Source organism: Apium graveolens, chromosome 9, assembly GCF_009905375.1.
Source record: "Apium graveolens cultivar Ventura chromosome 9, ASM990537v1, whole genome shotgun sequence".
In the NCBI taxonomy this organism is placed as follows: domain Eukaryota; kingdom Viridiplantae; phylum Streptophyta; class Magnoliopsida; order Apiales; family Apiaceae; genus Apium; species Apium graveolens.
Genome location: NC_133655.1, coordinates 182,473,670 through 182,493,985, shown reverse-complemented (window position 1 = coordinate 182,493,985; position 20,316 = coordinate 182,473,670). Strand labels below are relative to the sequence as shown.

The following is a 20,316-nucleotide window of genomic DNA, read 5'->3' as shown; positions in this document are numbered from 1 at the left end:
AACCCAACCCAATTAAATCGGTTTTGAATATTTTAACCCGACCCATAAAAAATAAATCCCCAACCCAACCCTATTTATTGCATATCGGTTTGGTTCGGTTTGAGTTGGGTTGAACGAGTTATTAATAATTATTTAAGATAAAAATATATGTTAATGGCGTACCTAGCTAATCAAAATACTAGTTGGAGGTAAACTTAAATTCTAGTGTTAGCCTTGACTTAGTTGGAAAATGTTACAAGAGCTTGAAGTAGTTCATTTTAATATGACTAAGATTATTATGCATTACACTTAAAGTTACCCTAATGCTTGCTGGTTTGTGCTTGTCTTGCGCTTTTGATATTCACCAACTTTAAAACTATATAAAATCAAAAGGATCAGTTATAAGTACCTAGTAATACAATGAATTTGTTTTAAAATTGAACAACAAAATAAAACATGCAATAACTATAGAATAAACATGTACATAATTTACACAACCATGTTAAAAAAATCGGGTCGGGTTGGGTTGGTTAAAAAAAGTTAAATCCCATACCCAAACCATCAAATGCGGTTTGACATTTTATAAACCCAACTGAATTTTGGGTTGAAATGGTTTGGGTTAATCGGCCGAAAGTAGGGGCGGTTTGGGTTGGTTTAATCGGTTTTGGCAACTCTTGTGCACCCCTACACATTTCTGACAGCTTTTCAGCAAAAAACTGTTTTAGCTGTTTGCAATAACAATACCAAACGGGGCCTAGTCCAGACATTTTTATGCCACCAAAACCAAACAATAATGTCATTCATAACCATTACCAGCCATTTTAAAAACAACACGCTGGTTTTCCCAACATCCTCATAAAAAGTATTGCTAATATAATTTTGAAACCAAATGCCAAAAATTAACCTAGCTATTTGTACAAACTTCGAACTACAAAATTATACATAAAGCAATCTAATTCTCATGATACAGCTTCAAGTGGCTATTCAAATTTGTTGATTACTGCACTAAAGCCTTCTAAAATCAAGAATTTGTTGCAAAATGAAGCAAGTATTTTCTACTTGAGTTCCTTTGAGAAAGGCCTGCAAAATGAAGAAGCATACCTGTGATCTTTTTAAGCGCATGATATTAAAGATGCTATAACTAAGAGCTAATCTCCTACCTTCAAATGATGACTTTTCGATTATACTTTATGTTCAGCACATGAGCGTGAAGTTAGATGTTCCACTCTGGATAATAATTCCAGGAAAGAGGACAACTAAAACTACAAAAGGAAATGTGCAAAGTGTTGAGTGACATTTATGACACTTTATAATGCTCTATTAAGATTTAAATTGGTGTATTTGTACTCAAGTTATTGGTGTTTTAATGTGTTTTCTAGTGTTTTTGCATTCCAGGCATTAATCCGAAATTCAGGTAAATTAGCATTGTTTTGGTGCTAAAATGGTGTTAGGATGGTGTCCATGGAATAAAGCTCGGAAAACCAACTCATTGCAGCAAGAATCGAAGAAAAGTAGAATTTTATCAAGGAGGCCGGCGCGCCCGCGCTGTCATAGCGTGCGCCCGCGCCCAAACTACAGAGATACAACGCGCCCGCGCTGATGAAGCGCGCGGCCGTGCCGGGTCGGGATGTTAAAATCCTGATTCTACTTGGCTTCTAATTGGAGGACTTCTATTTTGCATGCATAAATAAAAGACGTTTTTCATAGAGAGACGCACCAGAGCACAAGGAGAAGGCGTAAGAAGACCGTTTTAGCATGATTTAACGAAGCCGAAGAAGATCTAGTTCTTACTTGTGATTCTTTATTTTAAGTTGTAACTTTGGATGCTAGTTTTCTTATTCGTGAACCTATACTCTTGTTCCGTACTTTATTTATTATTTGTTTATAAAAACTACATTTATTATACCATGCTTTCATCGTAACCCAAGTTGATGATGAGTTCGATTATGGGCTAATCGTTATTATAGGGTTCTAGCGGATTTATCAATGGATTTCTTTAGTTGATTTATTTTGATGCCTTAGTGTGTGGTGATTGTATGATAACCTAGTACTTGTTGTGCTTATTCGTCTTATGAGTGTCGCGAACTTATAAGATATCGTGTTAATTCTTAATGAAGAGACAGTGAATTTAAGCATTTAGAACTTGCCATGCTAGCATAGGTTCATGTGTTATTGTTATGCATGATTTATAGGTAATTTTAACCATCTTACTTGCCCTATGTAATCATGATAGATAATTTATGCATTAAACCGTTATGTTGTTAAATTCTATAGACATATACGGTCTCAATATAATTGATGTATATTCAGCTTCTATCTCTTTTATGGATGTCTGGTAGTATAATATTCGTGCAACAAAAGTTGCCGTTTATCAGTTTCGTGTTATCTAATTAGTGTCATCACCATTGCATGCTAAGGTTAAGAACGAAAAGGCCATTGAATGAAGTACTTAATGAAGTTAGAATCCCATGTTTGTGTCATATATTATTTAACTCTCTTTACTCTCTTTAGTTAATGTTCTCTAGTATAATTCTCATTAGTTAATCATAGTATAATCTATACTCAATTTGTTATTCATCTTAACATTGAATAATAGCCATATCATTGTTGCATAAGTGCATAAATCACAAAGTTAATCTAAGCATGTCCATGTGGGAACGAACTAGAAATAATTCTATATTACTTGCGAATGCGTATACTTGCGTGAATTTTTAGCGCGTGTTTAGCGACTAACAATTTTTTGGCGCCACTGCCGGGGACTGCAGTGTTAACTTATAGTTTATGTGTTTGTCATCAGTGATCGTTAAAGTTCATTGACTCGAACATTGTTACTTACTTACTCTTTTCCTTGTCGTGTTTCAGGTACTCTAGCGCGCATGTATGCATATGCGTTCGCGGGCTCGTAAGAGAACTCTGGATCAAGTCGAGGAAGAAGCTGTAGTGATTCGAAGGGAAGTTTTTAAGGACGAAGAGAAAGTAGAGGAAGAAGAGAAAGTCGAGGAACCATCTTTAGTAGTTATGGGAGATCAAGCAGAAAATCCTAAGGCTCTGATGGACTATTCTCAGCCTAAGATCAATGATATTCAGTCGAGCATCATCAGACCAGCCATCTCGGCTAACACCTTTGAGATCAAGTCAAGCACGATTCAGATGATACATAACTCAGTTCAGTTCAGTTTCGGTGTTCTCCTACAGAAGACCCCAACATGCATATTAGGGATTTCATCGAGTTCTGCGACACTTTCAAGTTCAATGGGGTGACTGAAGATGCTATCAAGCTGCGACTCTTCCCATTCTCTCTGAGGAATAAGCAAAGTGTTGGTTACATTCTCTACCACCAGGGTCTATCACCAAATGGGAGGATCTTGCTCACAAGTTTCTCACTAAATTCTTTCCTATGGCGAAGAATGCTGCAATTAGGAATGCTCTTACTCAGTTTGCTCAGCAAATTGGAGAATCTCTGTGTAAGACTTGGGATCGATATAAGGAGATGCTAAGGAAGTGCCCACACAATGGCATGCTTGGCTGGATGATTATAAACTGTTTCTACAATGGTTTAGGCGCTCAGTCTAGACCTATGCTCGATGCAACATCTGGTGGAGCCTTATGGGCCAAAAGCTATAATGAAGCGTATGAGTTGATTGAGCTCATGGCAGCTAATGAATACCAAAATTATACGCAAAGAATGTTGCAAGGCAAGGTAGCAGGAATTCTGGAAGTGGATACAGCTACTACTATAGCTGCTCAACTTCAAGCTTTGATGATAAAACTAGACTCTTTGGCTATTTATGGAGTTAATCAAATCACTAGTGTTTGTGAGCTTTGTGCGGGAGCACATGAAACTGAGCAGTGTGCTATTTCTAGCGAATCATCTCAATTTGTGAGCAACTTTCAGAGATCACAACAACAAGTTCCAGCCACTTATCATCCAAATAACCGCAATCATCCTAACTTCAGCTGGAATAACAATCAGAATGCGGTGCAACAATCTTATCAGCCATACACAGCAAGGCAGTATAACCCTCCTGGTTTTTAGCAACCGCAATATGCCCCTAGGCAAAAATGTAATGCCCCCAAATCCAGGGTCAGGAATCTGGGTCGTCATGTCATCCTTCACTCATGTGTAACCTGGTATTGATTCAATAATCCAATAGACCCCAATCTCATACCCGCACACACAAGTTATAGCCTTAGAAACGACGTACAAAATGTAATCTTCTTTTATTACACTCAAATGTACTTTACAGGATCTCAAATAATTATTTATAACCTCTACATGAAGTTACAATAATTACGACCGATATCTTATATCTAATCTGATACTCTAGCACACCTGAATTAAAACTGCCAGGGATCCTCCCCATGACTGCAAGCAACTAAGTCCCACACCAGCATACTGGTTATCTGTTGTGTTGTGTCATTTAAAAGAAAACAAGAGTGAGCTATAATGCCCAGCATAATAATGTACAGTATGAAAATGACTGTATGATAAACACACGTAAAACATCATATTTGATAGATACGTTTTCTTCAAAATAGTTTTCCTTGGTGATACACACCTTCTTATGAAAACAATCATTTAATGGATTTTATTAACCTGCGAATACCTTAATAGTAAACCCAGCACCTAGGCTTGGGCTACGGTATTGCATCACAATTCCAATTGGAAGAATAGGACATTCACTGGAGCCACCGCATACGATGATCAGTCGTAGTACGGAAATAGTAACATTTTCTTCTAGTAAAAGGACGAAACTGTCATCCCTCGGGTATCACCCTTGCCACATTCGAGCTACGTGTCCCATTTTCGGGTATACACATACTTCACAAGTTCCTGAGTACACTAAGTACCTTCGCCTGCGGTACCTTTGGTAGTCCATCTAGCACACATAGTACTAGAGCCTACCCCTCCCTTGTCCTTTAAAAGAATTGTATCAATCTCAAGAACTCGAACCACATCGAAGTTCCCCATGCGTTTTGCTTGTTGATAGAAATAGCTTATCTCTTTAAGATATAAGTGTATATATATGTATATATGTACTTCCGAGAATTTCGGAGAAAGCACTAAAGATGTGAGTTGACCGTTGTCAACAGATAATTAATAAGGGGGAAAAGTTTCTTCTCGAAACTATATTCAATATATTAATAAGTCGGGATAATATTCACCGACGATCCGAAATTATTCGAATGATATTCTTTAATCAGAAAGTATATTTTAAATTAGGATCTATGATTTTTAAATCAATAATAAACCCTTTTAAGAATAATAATTAATTAAATAATAATTAATAATAATCAAACCTCGAATGAGTTTACTCTCTAAAAGATTTATTTAAAATAATATTCCTTAACTAGTTTGTATCTATATAATTAATAATATATAATGATTAATTGGGTTTGAAATAAATAAACGTTGGAGTACTACTCCCATAATAAAGGAATAAGTATATAATATTTGTTATTCGAACAATAAAATATAGTTGAGGTAATATGATCGTTGGAAAATCGTTTTAATAAAAGTTCGAGGTGTTTTAATGTTTCGTAAGTGGACGATAAGTCCCTTTTAAAATGTACTACTATGGACTTATAACCGTCCCATAATATATCCGGAATGATTCCCGGGTTTTATCTTAAATCCCTACCGACTCTCGGTCTTATAGAATATGTCACGCCTTAAAGCGAAATAACATTTCACGATATATACTTATCGTACAACATCGCTATATTATGTGAAATTCAACAACTACGTATCATGGCAAACATGGTATTTATGCGATGATAGTAAAACAATCATTTCACAACACAACACAACAGTAAAAATGGAGTTGGGTTTGTAAACTTGCCTGGGTATCTCGAGGTGGAGGATGCTCTAGGTTCCGCTCAGAAATCTATGACCATAAACACAATTCATCTCGTTAGGTCCCGTTCTAATTTACGGCGACTCGCACTCATGCGCTATTTATTATGCACCCTCTCAACTTATACTACCCTTATTATTCCTTTAAGTCCTTATTCACATCATGGTTGCTTCATTTTTCTAAGTATCTTAGGTTCATTCTCTTTATCATCGTCGGCTCCGCTTATGGATTCTTACAATTTCTACTCGCGCGGTCCCGGCTCCGATATTTTTATAAAATTGAGAAGTCATTCTTTTTACTTGAAATTTTTATAGCCGTTAGGAAACTTAATATGTTACTCTCTGTAAAAATTTCATGATTTATGAATACTTTTAAGTTGATCCTTTATATTTTCAAAGTTCGTGTTTCGTAGTAGTTTTTGTCGCGTAAATCACTTTTACTAAAACGACCATAACTTTTGATCCGTAAATCGGAATCAAGCGATTCAAGCGCCTAAATGATCCTTATAACATTTCCTATCATAATAAAGGGTTATTTTCAAGAAATTACAGTTTAAAACTCCGGGACTTTCTGCCGAAACCTAAAGTTACGATTCGTTAGTTTTAACGGGGTTACGTTTACGATCGGGGTTTCGTTTACGCCCTAACCCTTAACACAACCACCAACAATAATCATTTTATCATCAACATACAAACTCCTCTCAAGAACATCATATTATTGAGGCAACAACAATCAACCTTAAATCTACTCAACTTAAACTTCAAGATCTCAACAATACCACTTCTTAAACTAAGTTTTCTACCACATACTAAATGGATCTTAAAAATGAATCTTAAATAAAGTTGGGCCAAATATTTTTACCTTTCTTGAAATCTTGAGATGTTTTCTTGAGGATGATGGAGGCTTGGAAGTGCTTGGTATGATTTTTGGAGCCTATAACCACCATTGAAATCAAGAAACCAAGGAGAGGTTACTATTCATACTATTCACTAGTGAGTTTCTTGAATTTATTTCACCCATCAAACCCTGATAAAAAGAGATGAAAGAATTTTATTACCTTAGTTTAATTTCTAGGAGGCTTGATAATTAATGGGATGATTTTACCATGGCTAGAACTTGAGATTTTGAATTGGATTTCCCATTCTTTAGCAATAGGGTCGAATGGAAACATCAAGGGGGTATTTATACTCCTCTTGGTTGCTTAGCTTGGTTGATTTGCTAGGTGACTTCTAGGAAATGGGGTGGAAGATCTTGCACTTGATTTTTATTCTCCTAGGTTGAATCCTAGGTTTATTCTTGTTGCAAATCTTAGGGAGAAATCTTTGGTAGCTTCCTAGAAACTACTTATGTTAGCTTCCTTAGCACATTATTTGGATAGCTTGCTTGATAATCCTATGGTTAGCTTACTATTTGATAAAGTAACCATGGTTACTCTCTTACCATGGTTTAGTTAGTGCGTTACGTTTATTTAATCGTTTACGCGTTCGCTCGGTCGCTTAAACATTTTCGTAATACTTATTCGTAAATGGTTCACGACGTAATTCCTTTCATATTTATTCCTTATATTTTTAATTATCATACTTGAATATAAATCCGTAGGGTTTTAATCTTCTAATTATATTGTGATTCCCGTAATCCTCGATAAGTCGTAAATACGGTCGTTTTTCAAAGTTCATTTTCTTCGAAAACTAATAGAGTTTACATACACTCGTTTGGTACGTATAATCGTAATATCAACTCCGAAACTCATTTTCTCGTGCACTACATAGTGTGAGCTCAAAAGTTTTCCCGTCCGTTAGAGTTACTATTCATTAAACGTTTTACAAGGTCTAAAAAATTCAAGTTATTATATTACCATTCATAAAGGTCTTTTACCGATGTCAAAAATTTGGGTTCTTACAAAAAACTTCAACTTTAGCAGTTACCGCAAGCTAATGAAAAATCCGAATTGGAGGAGTTGAGGCTCATGTGCAAGAGCCGAGCTGTGTCTATCAAGACCTTGGAGAATCAGATTGGGCAAATTGCTAATGCATTACTGAATCATCAACCTGGCACGCTTCCGAGTGATACTGAAGTGCCAGGAAATAAGGAAGCTAAGGAGCATATTAAGGCAATTACATTGAGGTCTGGTAAGGTTGCAAATCCTAAAAAAGCAAGGACTCCAGAATCTGAAGTTAAGGCTAAAGAAGAAGAAGTGTAGAAGGAAGCAGAAATGGAACCAAGGAAAACTACTGTTGAGCACACTCCTCTTGAGGGTAATACAAGGGAGAAACAGATCTATCCTCCACCTCCTTTTCCTAAGAGGATGTAGAAGAAAAAGCTGGATAAGCAGTTTCAGAAGTTTCTAGAGGTGTTCAAGAAAATTCACATCAACATACCTTTCGCTGAAGCTCTTGAACAAATGCCTTGTTACGCGAAGTTCATGAAAGGTATTCTCTCTAGGAAGGTGAAGCTTGATGACTTAGAGACTGTTGCTCTCACGGAGGATGCAGTGTTGTGCTGCAACAGAAGTTGCCTCCGAAGCTTAAAGATCCTGGAAGCTTCACTATTCCATGCACCATTGGAAAGGTGTCATTTGACAAGTGTCTATATGACTTGGGAGCTAGCATCAATCAGATGCCCTTATCAATCTTCAAGAAAATGGAATTGCCTGATCCAAAGCCAACTTATATGACTTTGCAGTTGGCCGACCGTTCTATTACATATCCGCGAGGTGTTGTGGAGGATGTCTTGGTCAAGGTGGATAAACTCATCTTCCCTGCTGATTTTGTAATTCTTGATTTCGAGGAGGATAAGAAGATTCCCATAATCTTGGGAAGACCTTTCTTGGCTACTGGCCGAACCTTGATAGATGTGCAGAAGGGTGAGTTTACCATGTGAGTGATGGATTAGGATGTAACTTTTAATGTGTTCAATGCCATGAAGTTCCCTACGGAAAATGAGGAGTGCTTAAAGGTGGAGTTGGTTGATTCTGTGGTTACCTCAGAACTTGATCAATTGCTAAGGTCTGACGCCTTAGAGAATGCCTTGTTGGGTAATTACGATAGCAAAGATGATGAAGGGGATGAGTAGTTGCAAATTCTGAATGCTTCTCCCTGGAAGAGGAAGATTGATATGCTTTTTGAATCTCTGAGAATGGAGGAGTTGAACAAAGCTCTGAAGTGCCTCAAGTAGGGCTGTTCACGAACTGAGTCGAGCCGAGTTTTAGTGTAAACGAGCCGAACTTCATTTTTTTTCTGACGAACCAAGCCGAGCCGAGCTTTCTTATCAAACAAAAAATCGTATTCGAGCTCGAGCTCGTAAACTAACGAGCCGAACACGAGCTTGTTCACGAACAAATACGAACTGAGTTGAACCGAGCCGAGCCGAACAACTTGTTTAAAAAATAAGTTCAGAAATAAAAAAAATTGGTTAATCCCAACTAATCCAAGCCCAACAAATATCCATACATTACCTAGTCAATTCACCACTTTTCATCTCTATCAGAGCCGCCCAAATGACTAAATTTCTATACACACATTAAATACAAAACCAATATATACACACCTAATTAGATCTTGAAATTCCTTACTCATACTGTTTAGACTATATACATATGTTATACTACTTCTTATTCTAAGCTACTGTAAGTTGTATCAACAAACTGTTGTGGTTTGTGGCACATGTAAAGAGAACAGAGAGGGTTCAAAACAAAGAGATGGAGTCTGGGTAGCCTTTTACTCCGGTTAATCAAATGCCTCTTATCCCATCTCTATGTATCTCTCTCTCAGGAGATTGATTGGGTGGGTGAAAATTTGGTTTCTTATTTTGCACACTTGTTGGTAGTGATGGTATATATATAAAATATTCAGGAAATATAGATTTTTTTCGAGCTTTTAACAAACGAGTTTGAGCCAAATGAGTTCGAGTCGAGTTCGAGCCGAGCTCGAGTCGAACATCCTAAAGCTCGGCTCGAGCTCGTTTTGCTTAACGAACACTTTTTGGTGTTCGAGCTCGAGCTCGAATTGAAAAATGAGCCGAGCCGAACGAGCCTTTACCGAGCCAAACTCGAGCTTGTTCGCGAATAGCTCTGTTCATGAACAGCCCTAACCTCAAGTCATCTATTGAGGAAGCTCCTACTCTTGAGCTTAAGCCTTTACCTGTATTTGAGGTATGCATTTTTAGGTGATGCATCTACTTTGCCTGTTATTATTGCATCTGACCTTTCAGGTAGCAACGAGGAGAAGCTTTTGAGAATTCTTAGAGAATTCAAATTGGGAATTGGTTGGACTATAGTAGATATTAAGGGAATCAGCCATTCGTATTGCATGCACAAAATTCTGCTAGAGCCAGGCAGCAAACCTACTGTTGAGCAACAAAGAAGGTTAAACCCTATCATGAAGGAAGTCGTGAAGAAGGAAATTCTTAAGTGGTTGGATGCAGGGATCATCTATCCCATTTCTGACAGTTCTTGAGTGAGTCTGGTTCAGTGTGTACCAAAGAAAGGAGGTATCACATTGGTCGCTAATTTGAAGAAGGAGCTTATTCCTACACGAACAGTCACGGGGTGAAGAGTTTGCATGGATTACATGAAGCTGAACAAGGCCACAAGAAAAGATCACTTCCCTATGCCGTTTATTGATCAGATGCTTGACAGATTTGCTGGGCATGAGTACTACTGTCTTCTGGATGGTTATCCTGGTTATAATCAAATTTGCATTACTCCAGAAGATCTGAGAAGACTACTTTCACTTGTCCATTTGGTACTTTCGCCTTTCGCAGAATTTCTTTTGGGTTATGTGGAGCACCGACCACATTTCAGAGATGCATGATGGCTATCTTCTCTGATATGATTGGTCAGAATGCGGAGGTGTTCATGGACAATTTCTCTATGTTTGGTGATTCATTTGATGATTGTTTGCAGAATTTAGGTGACTTTCTCAAGAGGTATGTTGAGACCAATTTGGTTCTCAATTGGGAGAAATGTCACTTTATGGTGCGACAAGGCGTTATTCTTGGGCACAAGGTCTCTAGTAAGGGTCTTGAGGTGGACAAAGGGGGGTCATCGAAAATCTTCCCCCACCAATTTCTGTTAAAGAAGTTCGCAGTTTTCTAGGTCATGCGGGCTTCTACAGGCGGTTCATCAAGGACTTCTCAAAAATTTCTAAATCTTTGTGCAATCTTCTGGAGAAGGATATCCCGTTTAAGTTTGATGACGAGTGTGTGACTGCTTTTGAGTTATTAAAGAAAAGTTTAATCACGGCACTTGTCATAATTGTACCCGATTGGAGTGAACCTTTTGAGATTATGTGCGATGCAAGTGACTATACAATTGGAGCAGTTCTTGGGAAGAGAAAGAACAACAAAGGTGACAGTTTTCATTGATCACGCTGCAATTTGATATCTCGTCTCGAAGAAGGACTAGAAGCCTAGATTGATTCGATGGGTTCTTTTGCTTCAAGAATTTGAGTTAGAGATCAAGGACGGAAAAGGGACTGAAAATCAAGTCGCTGATCATCTCTCACGTTTAGAGGATCTAATTGCTACTTCACAAGATAAGTCATTAATTAATGAGTCTTTTCCCGACGAGCAGCTGTTTGGAGTGCAAGAGGAAGAACCGTGGTTTGCAGACATTGCGAACTACCTTGTGAGTAATATCATGCCTCCCAACTTGACATACGCTCAAAGGAAGAAGTTTCTGCATGAAGTGAAGTAGTATATGTGGGATGAGTCGTTTCTTTTTCGACAAGGAGCTAACCAAATCATCAGGAGATGTATTCCTTACAGCGAAACAGGGGGAATCTTACGAGATTGCCACTCAACGACTTATAGAGGATATTATGGTGGAGAAAAGACAGCAGCTCGTATTCTTCAAGCAGGTTTCTTTTGGCCAACCTTGTTTAAAGACGCTCATCAGTTCATTTTGAAATGTGATCGATATCAACGTGTGGGTAATATGTCCAAGAGGGATGAGATGCCTCTTAATGTGCTTCTCGAGGTTGAAGTCTTTGATGTTTGGGTAATTGACTTCATGGGGCCATTTGTCTCATCTTGTAACAATCAGTAAATCTTGTTGGCGGTTGATTATGTGTCAAAATGGGTTAAAGTTAAGGAGTTTCCAACAAACGATGCTAAGGTAGTGCTTAATTTTCTTCACAAGCAGTTATTCACAAGATTTGGAACTTCAAAAGTCATAATCAGCGATGAGGGGTCACATTTTTGCAATCACAAGTTCACTGCTATGATGCAAAGTGTTGTGTATATGTTGTGTACTTGATGATCTCATGAACAAAACACCTTGGTAGATTTTACTTAGTGAAAATATGTAGCACTCGACGGATAAGATTAATAGTCCCGACGGATGATGAATTATTATCCATCGAGTGAGTAGCTTATGTAACAATAAGTCTGTAGCACATTTCTGCATACACATTGTTTAGAATCTGGAGTAGTACTTAAGTCATGTTGACTTTAGCTAGATAGACAGAATAGGTTGATTAATTGTATATAGATGATGTCTTGTAATTCTGCATAAATGAAATGAAGTCTAGTGCCTGATTACTACCCGACGGATAAACAACAATGAATTCGACGGATGATCAACAACCCGACGGATGATCAGTAACTCGATGGATGACCAACTCGACGGATGATCATAAACCCGACGGATAAAGAATTCAAATATCTGTTGACAGTGACAACACAGTCACATGCGTCGAGTGTATGCAAATGGAATGTGGTAGCCTATTCAACTGGGTTTTCGAGAACAAAGAAGCATTGCCATTTCCATGCTATTATGAAGATATTCAAAGATGCTGGAATAGAGTAATGAAGTAGTATTGTAATAGACTAGATAGTTTTTGTTTTATTATCCTGTCTCATTACTTTGTAATCTTGGTGATAAATAAACCAAGAAGCAGCAACTAAGGAAAAATCTGAGATACAAGCAGAGAAACATTTGTAAGTAGAATTCTTAGCATTTCTCTGCATTCTTAGTTGTTCAATATTTGTAAGCAGTTGTGAGCTTTTTGCACACAGAGTTCTCTCGATATATATTATATATCTCTGGTGGAATCATTCAAATCCACCAGAAAGTTTTTAAAAACTCTTGTTTTTAATTACTTGTGTTTTGATTTATTTAAGTAACTATTCCGCATTGTGCTAATCAATTCACACCTATATATATATATATTCGAGTTAGAACATTGTTAATCAAGAAAAAGTTTCAAGAATTCCATTCAACCCCCCTTCTGTAATTCTTGTTATATTGTTAAGGGACTAACAATTGGTATCAGAGCAAGCTCTTAACTTACAAAGAGTTTAAAGATCAAAACAATACAGCAAGATGAACAAGAAGGATGTTGGAGTTAAGATTCCTTTTCTGGATAAAGATAATTACCATCATTGGAAGGTAAAGATTCATCTTCATTTACTTTCTCAAGATGAGGCCTATGTGGATTGCATAGAAAGAGGCCCTCATGTGGCAATGAGAGCTGCAACTGGAAATGAGCCATCTGTCCCCCAGCCAAGGCATGAATGGTCTGATCCTGACATTGAACAAGTCAGGAAGGATAAAAAGGCCATGAATATTCTGTTTAATGGAGTTGATGGTGATATGTTTGACAACATTATCAACTACAAAACTGCTAAGGATGTTTGGGATACAATACAGATCATCCGTGATGGCACTGAGCAAGTTAGAGAAAACAAGATGCAGCTACTGATTCAGCAATATGAGCATTTTCATAATGAAGAAAGTGAGTCTCTCACTGACATTTTTAGTAGGTTTCAAAAACTGCTAAATGCTCTAAAGCTGCATGGAAGGGTCTATCAGACAAAAGACTCCAATCTGAAATTCCTTAGATCTCTTCCAAAGGAATGGAAACCAATGATAGTCTCATTGAGAAACTCTCAAGATTATAAGGAGTTTACTTTGGAGAGACTGTATGGCATCCTAAAAACATATGAGCTTGAAATAGAGCAAGATGAGAGGATGGAGAGAGGAAAGAAGAAAGGAGGGTCCATTGCACTAGTTGTTGAGTTAGAGAAAGAAAAGGAGATGAAGATGGAAGCTGTTGAGTCAACTTCAAGGGTCTGTGAAAGCAAGGGCAAGGGGCTTGCAGTAGAAAGTGAAGATTCTTTGAGCCAAGATGACATGAAAGACATTGATGAACATTTAGCATTTCTTTCCAGAAGATTTGCCAAGCTCAAGTTCAAAAAGAACTTTGGAGCAGCCAAGCCAAATAGAAACATGGTGGATAAATCAAAATTCAAATGTTTCAAATGTGGCTTGGCAGGGCATTTTGCCAGTGAGTGTAGAAAGTCAGATTCCAGGAAGAAAAAGTTTGAGCCTGTGGATTATAAGCAAAAATACTTTGAATTGCTCAAACAAAAGGAAAGGGCTTTCATTACACAAGAAAATGACTGGGCAGCAGATGGTCTGAATGAAGATGAAGATGCCAGCTATGTCAATCTAGCCCTAATGGCCAAGTCTAATGAAACAGAAACAAGTTCTTCAAGTAATCAGGTAATTACTACAAACCTTGCACATTTATCTAGAGCTGAGTGTAATGATTCTATAAATGACATGTCTACAGTGTTATATCATTTACGTGTTACACTTAAGTCTCTTACTAAAGAAAATGCTAAAATCAAGGAAAATAATTTTTTTTTGAGTGAGATAAATAATGTGCTAGAGTCTCAATTCATTGATTTTGAAAAATTAAGAATTGAATGTAAGATTTCCAAGGAGGAATTAACTGAATCCTTGAAGAAAGAAGAAATTTTGAAGAAGCAGCTTGAGCGTGAACAAGAGGTGATTAAGGCATATAAAACATCTAGGGATGTCCATGCCCAAATCACCAAAGTTCAAGGAATTGAGTCTTTCTGTGATGCAGCCTGGAAAAAGAACAAAGAGAAACTAGAACCAAATTTGGTGGATGGAGTGCTAACAGATGTAGACTCGACGGATGATGAGGATCATCCGTCGAATAACAAAAAGTGTTGTCCGTCGACTGATGAAAATCCTCACCCATCGTCTGTAAGCAAGCCTATCAGTAAAGTCAAACTTGTTAAGTTAAATGAAAAGTATGGATCTGTTTCCAAGAACTTTGTTTTAGGAGAATCGAGTCAAGTTAAGAAAGGGAAAAAGGCTAATGTTGGTCACATGACTGTCAAATAGTTAAATGACAGACTTGAGAAGATTGAGGTGAAAACAGAGGCTAAAAAGAAAAATAATAGAAATGGTAAAGTAAGGATTAACAAACACAATAACTACATACCTGATAAATATGCTCCTAGAAAAATCTGTGTCAAGTGTGGCAGTGTAAATCATCTGTTTATTAATTGCAAATCTGCCATGCTTACTTCCATGTCTGTGCCACCTCACTTTCCTAACATGAATGCCATGCCTCCCATACCTATGAATGTTATGTCTACACAGAATATGAATGCACAGTTTGCTAATATGCCATTTGCACCTAAATTTTATTATGCTGCATTTAGTATGCCACAAATGCCATTTAACATGCCTTACTGGAATAATATGTTTACTAATAACATGCCATTCCCTGTTGATTATAATATGCATGATAAGTCTATTGCAATGAATGGTTTTAAGGGCCCAACTCAAATGACCAAGGATGAATCTGATATCCCCAAGTCAAATGAGATAAAGCCTAAAAAACAGAAAAAGAAAGCTAACAAGGCAGGACCCAAGGAAACTTGGGTACCAAAATCAACTTGATTTGGTTTTGATGTGTGCAGGGAAACAGAAAGAATCTTTGGTACTTGGATAGTGGTTGTTCAAGACACATGACTGGTGATTCTACCCTGCTCACAGATTTTAAGGAGAGAGTTGGCCCAAGTATTACTTTTGGAGATGACAGCAAGGGTTATACTGTGGGATATGGCTTGATTTCAAAGGAAAATGTCATCATTGAGGAGGTTGCCTTAGTGGATGGTCTGAAACACAATATGTTGAGTATCAGCCAGCTTTGTGATAAAGGCAACTCAGTAACCTTCAACTCAGAAGCCTGTGTTGTGACTAATAAAAGAAGCAACAAAGTGGTTCTCACTGGTGTGAGAAAATGAAATGTGTACCTAGCTGATTTCAACTCATCTAATGCAGAATCTGTTACTTGTCTTCTCAGTAAAGCAAGTCAGGATGAAAGTTGGCTATGGCACAAAAAGCTATCCCATTTAAACTTCAAGACCATGAATGAGCTAGTAAAGAAAGAACTATTTAGAGGCATACCTCTAGTGGAGTTTTCTAAGGATGGATTGTGTGATGCCTGCCAAAAAGGGAAGCAGATTAAAGCATCATTCAGGAAGAAACTTGATTCAACAATTGAAGAACCTTTTCAACTGCTACACATGGATTTGTTTGGACCAGTCAATGTGTTGTCCATCTCAAGGAAAAGATTCTGCCTAGTAATTGTAGATGATTTCTCAAAGTTCTCTTGGAAATATTTCCTAAAGTCTAAAGATGAGGCTAGTGAAATCATCATCAATCACATAAGGCAAGTCAATAATCATCCTGATTTCAAGGTTAGAAGAATCAGGAGTGACAAGTGAATTGAGTTCAAGAATTCTATCATGAGAGCATTTTATGAGGAAAATGGGATTCCGCATGAGTTTTCAGCAGCAAGAACTCCACAACAGAATGGAGTAGTGGAAAGGAAGAACAGATCACTTATTGAAGCTGCAAGGACAATGCTTGAAGAATCTAAACTGCCAACATATTTCTGGACTGAAGCTGTAAATACTACATGTTACACTCAAAATATTTCCCTGGTTAATCAAGCAAGATGCATGACTCCCTATCAATTGTTCAAGAATAAGAAGCCACTCTAAATTTTCTTCATGTCTTTGGTTGCAATTGCTATATTCTAAGAAATCAAACTGATCAAAATGGAAAGTTTGATGTTAAAGCAGATGAAGGAATTTTTGTTGGATATGTTGTTGGTAAAGCATATAGAGTCTACAATCTAAGAACCAACATTGTTGTGGAATCAATACATGTTGTGTTTGATGATAAAAAGATTGAAGGACTGCAAGATGGAGATTACCATGAGAACCTCAAATTTGACAATGTGAAGATGGTTAGTGATGACAGTGATGATGAAAGTGATCAAGAAACGACATCAGAGGATAATGCAGAAAAATCTACTGCCAATGAAGCACAAAACTCAACATTTGTCGAGTTACAAAATGCTTCATTCGTCGAGACGAAATCTGCTTTATCCGTTGGGAGACAACCAGCTTCATCCGTCGGTACTCAAAATTCACCATCCATCAGGTTATCGAGAGAAGCTGGAAATCAAGATAGATCACCTATAGATGTTGCCCTTTCTCGAATCAAAGATCGACAAACTCAGGGGGAGTTTCTAACAATCAAAACTCAATCACACATCGAGACAACAATGAGGCCTCTTCATCTAGAGCTAATCTACCTCAACAAAGAAAATGGATAAAAGATCACCCTTTTGAGCTCATAATTGGTGATGTATCTTCTAGAGTTCAAACAAGGAGAGCAACTCAAGAAGAATGTCTATATAGCAGCTTTCTTTTCAAGGAAGAACCAAAGAAGGTAGAAGAAACTTTGTTGGATCCTGATTGGATTTTAGCTATGCAGGGGGAGCTAAACCAATTTGAAAGGAATAATGTATGGAAGCTGGTGCCCAAGCCTAAAGGAAAGAATCCAATAGACACCAAATGGGTATTTAGAAACAAGATGGGCGAAAATGGCATAGTAGTCAGGAACAAAGCTAGATTGGTTGTTAAGGGTTATTGTCAACAAGAAGGAATAGATTTTCATGAAACATTTGCTCCTGTTGCAAGACTTGAAGCCATCAGAATCTTCTTAGCCTATGCAGCCAATGCCAATTTCAAGGTCTATCAAATGGATGTCAAGAGTGCCTTTCTGAATGGAGATTTGGAGGAGGAAGTCTATATCAGTCAACCTCCTGGTTTTAAAGATCCAAATTTTCCAGAACATGTCTATTATCTTTTAAAAGCACTCTATGGATTGAAGCAAGCACCTAGAACCTGGTATGACACTTTATCAAAGTTCCTTTTGGAAAATTATTTCACAAGAGGTACTGTAGATAAAACTTTATTCTTTAGAAATGTTAATGGCTCTAGTATACTTGTTCAAATTTATGTAGATGATATTATTTTTGGCTCTATAGATGAGAAACTTTGCAAAAAGTTTGCCAAATTGATGCAAAGTAAGTATGAAATGAGTATGATGGGAGAACTAACTTACTTTCTTGGTTTACAAGTTAAGCAAGTTAGTGATGGAATATTCATTAGTCAAACTAAATACATTTTTGATCTTCTAAAGAAGTTTGATCGAATGGATTGCACATCTGCAAAAACTTCCATGGCCACTACAACTAAGCTTGAATTAAACACTACTGAAAAGTTTGTGGATATTTCAAGTTATAGGGGCATGGTTGGCTCACTTCTGTACTTAACAACTAGTAGGCCAGATATAATATTTGCTACATGTTTATGTGCTAGGTTTCAGGCTGATCCTAGAGAATCTCACTTGATAGCTATTAAGAGAATTTTCAGATATCTCAAGGGGACACCAAAACTTGACATTTGGTACCCTAGAGATTCTGGTTTTGATCTAACTGGTTATTCAGATGCAGATTATGTAGGTTGTAGAATTGATAGAAAAGGAACAACAGGAACCTGTCAATTTCTAGGAAACAAGCTTGTGTCCTGGTTCAGTAAAAAGCAAAATTTCCATCACTGAAAATCCAGTACAACATTCAAGGACAAAGCATATAGACATCAAGCACCACTTCATAAGGGAACATGTAATGAATGGTACTGTGGAACTACATTTTGTTCCAAGTGAGAAGCAGCTTGTAGATATCTCAAATCACTGGATGAATCCACCTTTTCAAGGTTGGTAAGTGAGTTAGGTATGCTTAATTATTCTTAAATCTATATGAGTTAATTTGCAAGTTGAAATGCAGCCATAAATTTAATTGATTTTTCAGTCTAGGATGAAATTTTGGCTAAGTCAAAATTTCATCTCGACGGATGATCTTTATCCATCGAGTTTGATCAAAAATCAATTATTTTTCTGGAATATTTTTATGACTCGACGGATAACAGTTTATCCTCATCCGTTGAATTATCTTAATCTTAGCCATTAATTTCCTGAACATTATCCATCGAGTATACTTACAGTTTGTAAGCATAACATGACGGATAATGGGTGGAATTTTTACAGTTTATTTTTAAACGGCTATTTTAGATAATTTCTATTGGTTACATTATTTTACTTTATTATTTTTAACAGTTATTTTTGAGATAGTATAAAAGCTTATTTCATTTCAATCACTTTTCTTTTATCATTCTCAATTCAACTGCTCAAACTGCATTCTCTCTCAAAGCACTTACTCTCTTTCTCTTCAAGCTCTTATTCTCTAACAGTGGCACATGTTGTAAAGATTATGTCTCAAACTGGGTTCATTTATGAGAAGAACAATTTCACTGCATCAGTAAACAAGGGTATTCAGCAATCTGGTGACTATCACAAGATGATGTACTTTGTGAAGAATTGCAAGCTTAGCTATGCCATGCTGGAATCACCCACAATCTTTTGTGAAGTTGTAGAAGAGATGTGGACCACTGCTACATACAACTCAATAGATAAGACAATCACACTCACCATTAAAGGTAAAGAGTTCTGTATCAATAGTGATGTTATAAAAGCATGTTTCAAGATTCCTGATAACACTGTGACCTCACCACACACTGACACTGATATAATCAATATGCTTAGTTCCATGAACTATGCTCTTTCTACTTCTAAGTTAAGTGACATTAGGAGAACGGGTCTTAGGAAAGAATGGAGTTTTATGTGTGATGTAGTGACAAAGGTCTTTTTAGGAAAAATCAGTAATTTTGATTCAGTCAATATATCCATGCTTAACATGCTCTATATGCTAGTTACAGATAAATTCTATAATTTCAGTGACCTTGTTTTGTTTGAGTTGGCCTATAAATTAGGAGAGTTAAATAAAAGAGGTAAGAATGTGTAATGCTAGATTCTTTATGATGTTAGCTAACCACCTCTGTGAAGAGATTGTGGTTGAGAACCCAAACAACAAATTAGATTGTTGGGTTCAAGAGAGAAGGCTCATTGCAGATTTGAACAGGGCCAATCATCACAAGGATGTGCCATTGTTCTATTTCCCTGTAATGGAAGCACCTCAGGTAAGTGAGGTAAGTTCATCTATTCCTACCACTATTCCAACCTCACTAATTTCTTTGAGTTCTAGTGTGGCTATGGCAACTGTGTCAATGACCCAACAGTTGCCTACCCAAGCTACCAAACTTGCAAATATTTCAAAATCCAAATCAAAGAAAGCCCCCTCTGGTATCTCTCAAAAGATGCCAGTTGCAAAATCCACCAAAAACAAAGAGGGGAGTGTGCAGGTGGGTAAGATAGGTGAGGGAAGGGGTGAACATAAAA

The 20,316-nt window shown here is 37.1% G+C and overlaps 1 non-coding gene across 1 annotated transcript; it reads right to left on the bottom strand.

Annotated features, from left to right (window-relative positions):
• Positions 1–3,391: 3,391 nt before the first annotated feature.
• On the bottom strand, positions 3,392–3,498 carry LOC141688040 (small nucleolar RNA R71). Its single transcript, XR_012561509.1, has one exon. It is a non-coding gene; the product is annotated as a small nucleolar RNA R71 (small nucleolar RNA).
• Positions 3,499–20,316: the final 16,818 nt, after the last annotated feature.